Raw genomic sequence first — 6,068 nt, forward strand, 5'->3', positions numbered from 1 at the left:
GTTGCTATGAGTTGGAATCAGCTCCACTGTATAAAGCAACAACATTAAAAATAGGAAAAGCCTGGTGCAGCGTCAACAGGAACTCTGTAAATTCTTGCCATGTTTCTGTAAAATTATTCAAAATAAAAAGTTTATTTAAAAATAACATTTCAAGTTGAAAAAAAATAATGATTGTTTTTACTATTATCTTTGAAAGATTTTGTACCCCATAAATGGCATTCAGATAGGGGACCTTTTTATTTCACCACTAGACTGTGAGCTCCTTGAAAGTTAGGTTTTTATGTAATTGATCTCTTTATCCTTGAGGATCAGCCTATTGTAGGCACTCAATGAATAATAAACAGGCACTAACTTTTATCAGTGGACCAAATTTATGTGAATACTATGGAAACTCAAATAGTCTTATTTCCTGGGCCAAGAGTCTGAAGTAACAGAAACAACTTTGGTGAAATTCCTAGAAAAAAAGATAGAACAAAGCTCTCAATCTAAAATAAACTATGGACTAAGCCACTGTGAACTACCATGGCATTTGCAATCCACATTATTTTCGGGGGATAAAAATAAATTTGCAATCAGTATTTGGAATTTTTAAGCATTACTAGAATTATGTAATTAATATTTAAAAAAAAAAAAAAACTTTGAATAGTTTTGAAAAATTGCCCTAAAATTTTTAGCACTATTAAACTTGTCACCACTGACTCCAGTTGAGACTCATAGCAGCCCTATAGAAGAGAGTAGAACTGCCCCAGAGGGTTTCTGAGGCTGGAATCTTTACAGAAGCAGACTGGCACATCTTTCTCCGGCAGATCGGCTAGTGAGTTCATACTGCCAACCTTTTAGTTGTCAAGTGAGGGCTCTACCTGTGTGCCACTAGGGCTCCTATATCTCTATTAGTGGCTTCCAAATTGGCAATATGTATTTAAAAACTGCAAACTGTGGTTTTACTGTGTAATCATTCAAGGTCAAATGACTTTTCCATGAACTGATTGTAATCAATCATCTGGGCATGATGCCCCAAATGATTCGAGGTGACTAAATGCAAAGTGATAGCATCTCTTTCTCTTCTTGACCTTATTCTAACCACCAGCCTTTCAATCTCCAAGCTTTTCTTTAAAACATTGTTTTAAAATTGAGTAAATAACATTAGAGGAAATTAACACAAAACTTTTTCCCCTTGGCACAGCAACTATTAGGGTTTTTTTGTGACCTTTGTCGTGATCAATGTGATCAATTTGTGTATAACTTTTTTGCTTATTAAAATTGCTCTTCCATATATCTGTACAGTTTTCTTACTTACTACTTTAATGTTTATCTATCAGATAAAATTAACGTACTGCAGTTTATTTCACCATTTCTTAGCTTGTAGGCATTTGAGTTGTTTCCAGTACTCTGCAATTATACACAATGCTACTAGAAACCTCTTTTTTTAAAATAGCTTTTCTTACATTATACCAAATTGTCCTCTGGAAACATTCAATGCACAAAAAATAAATCTCTAATATATGTACAGTATTTCACAACTTATAAAGCACTTTCACAAAAATAACTTTGCTTAAGGGAGCTCTGGTAGTATAGTGGCTAAGACACTTGCCTGCTCACCAGAAGGCTGGCGGTTCAAACTCACCAGCCACTCCTCGGAAGGAAGGTTGGGCAATCCTACTTCCATAGTGATACTGCCTCGGAAACCCAAGGATGGGTCGCTATGAGTCAAGGGCTGACTCGACGGCACATAACAACAACAATGCTCACGTCAGTGTGAGAGACATTTCTTTCCCTGAAAGGCTATTAGCACATGAGTGAACTGATTCCAGAAGGAAGTAGTGATGCGAGAAGCAATGGGAATCAAAGAGATTGATAAACATGTTGGTAAACCTAAATAAACAATGCTGCTTTAAATAATAATAATAATAATTTATTTAGGGGATTTCAAGACAAAGAGGAACAAAAATACTAAATAACAATAATGTGGGAGATGGAGTAGGTGATTAGAGTTGGTGCATTTTTTGATAACTGTACTATTTGGAAGGTGCTCTGGTGGTGCCATGGCTAAGGTATTTGGCTGTTAACCAAAAGGTCAGCTGTTCAAACCCAACAGTCGCACTGCAGGAGAAAGACAAGGCAGTCTGCTCCTGCGAAGATTTACAGTCTTGGAAACCCTATGGGGGTGTTATGAGTTTAACTTGACTTGATGACAATGGGTTTGGATTTTTGGTGGGCTTTTTTTTTTTTTTTTTGTATTATTTGGAAGAATGTTGTTGTTGTTATGTGCCATTGAGTCAGCCCCGACTCATAGCGACCCCTCCTTGGGTTTCTGAGGCGGAATCACTACGGACGTAGATTGCCCAACCTTCCTTCCGAACAGTGGCTGGTGGGTTTGAACCTCCAGCCTTCTGGTTAGCAGTCAAGTGCCTTAGGCACTATGCTACCAGAGCTCCTGGAAGAATGTTAGAGATAGTAATTTTAGATTTCAAAAATAGGCATGTGAAAATTTCAAGAGTAATGCTAAAAGAACAGAAATAGAATGTGTAACTCCCAAACCAATAGAATAAAACAATACACTAAAGGTAGCTCAAACAATCCAAAAAGGAGGAAAGGAGACAAAGCAGCAAAGAAAAAGCATGAATTAAAGATGAGGAGTCAAAATTGATCAGGAATCATAGTAATTGAAAACAGATTAAACTCACCTTTTAAAAGGCAAATATTATAAAATTATATTTAAAAATCATCTTTTAGCTATTTTCAAGAGATACACTTAATAAATGTTAAACTGAAACTATTCCCTAAAGTCACCTCTAAACCAAACAATAATTTAATTAGACGAGGACATCTGCCTTGAGCATTGTGTTCTTTCAAAGAGTTATCTATATGTGATCAAACTGACAACAGCAACTCTAAAAGTTAGATGAGAAGTTCAGGGGGCAGTGAGTTTGTGTTAAGAATGGTGAAATAGTTTGGAAAAAGATATCGAGAAAGGTGGAACAATTTAAAGAATTTAACCGCTATCACTAAATTGTACACGTGGAACTTCTTGAGTTGGTATATATTTTGTTGTGTATATTTTTGCAAAAAATAAATTTTTAAAAAAGAGATACATGAAGTGCAAAATGATATAGAAAAATTGAAGTTGAAAGGATAGAAAGATATACTGGATAAATACTAATCAAAAGAAAACTGGTGTACCAATGTGTGTCAGAACAAAAAGTTTATGTGAGAAAGTAGTATAAGATTAGAGGTTTACTGATGGGTATAAGATAGTACCGATATGTCATGGTAGTTTTCATTTCCATTTCATTACTTACAGTATAAATGCAACTAATCATTTTTCAGTAGTAGTTTACTGAGAACCACTTGTCTGATATACCTTTTTAACTCTTTTTATTTTTAGGGATTAATAATTTTTATTGCAAATCTTTCCACCATCCTTGACAGAGCTTTCTTATTATCTTAGTTTTAGTTTCCTATTGTTACCAAGTTAAAATTTTTTGTAATGGAATCTGGCTTCCTGATCATGTCCATTTTTTTTTCTTCAACTCACTATTTTTTTCTGAAGTATTTTATTTTTAATTTATCATTATATATATATTTAGAATAAAAGAGGTATATTTGTATTGGGCTACCTAATACAGAGGATACTGTGGGTATGAATGGACAGTAAGAATAACAAATAATACTAATATATTTTATTTGAAATAAACAAAAATGCTTACACAGCTCAATGAGTCACTTGGAAACACTCTTGCTTGACTGTTGAGCAAACAAAGCTGAAACACAAACTCTTCTTTTTTGACAAATATTTGGAGATAGGTAGGAAGACACTACTTGGTTTTTAAAAACTGAACTTCGCTTAAGGCCTGGTCACAGAAGTGTAAACAATGTTATATCAATGTCACCTGTGTATTCTGAGATCAAACACACATGCCTGCCAATATACCCGGGAAGGGTTGCTATATCACTGTTACATTTGAATTCTTGGCAGGCAAGACTGAAGAAGAAAAATTTGGAACAAGTTTTACATCCTGGTTAGAACAAATCACTAGTATCCCTTAAATAACAGATTACAATAGAAAGATACTGCCTGGGAGTTATCCTTCTCATTGTGGTTCATTTTTAGTTTTTATTTGTGATTTACATCCTTGTTCGATTCATTTGCTTATACTACACTCCTGCCACAAATCATTAAAGCACAATATACTTATTCCTTCAACATTTGCACTTTTCAAATTTTTATATACTCTACTACATCCACAGTATGTCAGCAGTTCTTGATTATTAAAAAAAAAAAAATGGTACTAGATAGGAAAGGAGACAATGAGGGAAGGGGAAAAAAAAAAGCAAATACAATCATGTGCAGGGAATGTGGTTCAAGTCTTTGGATTTAAAAACAACTTCTTCAGAGAAACTGGTTATAACGGAATTTCCAGAAAACTTCCTTTGTCCCCCCAAAAGAATGTGAAAAGCTCCAATGCAAAATTTTGAAATCTGTAGTTATCAGAAGGAGCTCTGGTAGCAGAGTGCCTAAGGCACTTGACTGCCAACCAGAAGGCTGGAGGATCAAACGTACCAGCCACTCCTTGGAAGGAAGGTTGGGCAATCTACTTTTGTAGTGATACCGCCTCGGAAACCCAAGGAGGGGTCGCTGTGAGTCGGGGCTGACTCGATGGCACATAACAACAACAACAACAACATAGTTATGAGATGATGTAAGTGATGATCAAAGCAGTTGGAGGGAGAAGGATGAATGTGTCTTCCATTTAGCTATAGTTTGTAGCATAGCTTCTTTAGCTGTTGGTATATCAATAAAAATCATTGAAGTACCAGAAATTCTTGGAAGAATAGGGGTAAAAAAGGACTGACTTGTCTGTATCACTAATAGGGCTTTTATGGCTAAGAAAATTTTCTAAACTGTAAAATGACTCCAAGATAGATCTCTCTCTCTCTCTTTCTCTCTCTCTCCAACATTAAGTGTGACAGAATTAAAAAGAAAATTACAAGTAAATATAGTAACAGCAGAATATTACAAAGTAGAGAACATAAAAGAATTCAATGTTATAGGTTCAACTGTATTCCATGAGGCTAGAAAACCTGTTTACTTTGAAAGCCCTAGGAAAATATCACTCTTGTTTATAAACCATCTATTTATCATATGACCACATGTTGAATCCTTTCTTCCCCCCATGTACTGAAGAATCCTACATTCAGCCTTTAAGCATTCTGCATTTCTTTGCCACTCTTATAGCTGTATATCTTGTCTCAGTTGATTTGAACTGGAAGCTGTTGGCGCAAGGCCTTGAATGTGGTATCTGACATTGTTTGATAGTTTTCACTAATTGCTATCTGATACTCATTTTCGGCATGCACTATGATTTTAATAAACTCCTTGGCAGTCTAGACATCATTTGAAACAGTTACTGAATCCTGTACATCTTTATGACTAACTGAACATTGCCATCTTCGTAATAGTGAATCTGAATCTTAAGCACTCCAACCACTTGGGCTGTTTGTTGGTGGTGTGATGGTGAACTTCTACTCTGATCATTCTAGAAGTTTTTATGTTGAAGTTTTAGGTTGAAACGGTGGCATTCAATAGATGCATTCAATAATAATAGTCTGTTGCCCATCTATAGTTTTAGCATAAACAGTTCAGAAGCCTTTGGAATAATGATCTTTCACATAAGCCCTTAAAGCACTATCACAGGATTCTCTCCAAGACTTCAGGCCTCCATCTACTTCCTCTGGTTGGGGATCATTTGCTTCTTTCTGTAAGTGATCAAATTTAAAGGAAAGTTTGTTTCTTGGATCTAAAAATCTGCTATTGCCCAGGTCTATTCTATAATTGGGAGCGCTGGTAGCACAGTACCTAAGGCACTTGACTGCTAACCAGGAGGCTGGCGGTTCAAACGCACCAGCCACTCCTCGGAAGGTTGGGCAACCTACTTCCATAGTGATACTGCCTCGGAAACCCCAGGAGGGGTCGCTATGAGTTGGGTGCGACTCGATGGCACATAACAACAACAACATTCTATAATTAATACCTGATCTTCATATCCCTCTGTCTTCACAGGAGTGAA

At 35.9% G+C, this 6,068-nt stretch overlaps 1 pseudogene; it reads right to left on the bottom strand.

Moving 5' to 3' along the window:
- Positions 1–5,202: 5,202 nt before the first annotated feature.
- Positions 5,203–6,062, bottom strand: LOC103199443 (annotated as a pseudogene).
- Positions 6,063–6,068: the final 6 nt, after the last annotated feature.

Source organism: Orycteropus afer, unplaced genomic scaffold (genome assembly GCF_000298275.1).
Source record: "Orycteropus afer afer isolate SDZICR_OR568_19922 unplaced genomic scaffold, OryAfe1.0 scaffold00112, whole genome shotgun sequence".
NCBI classification, from domain to species: domain Eukaryota; kingdom Metazoa; phylum Chordata; class Mammalia; order Tubulidentata; family Orycteropodidae; genus Orycteropus; species Orycteropus afer.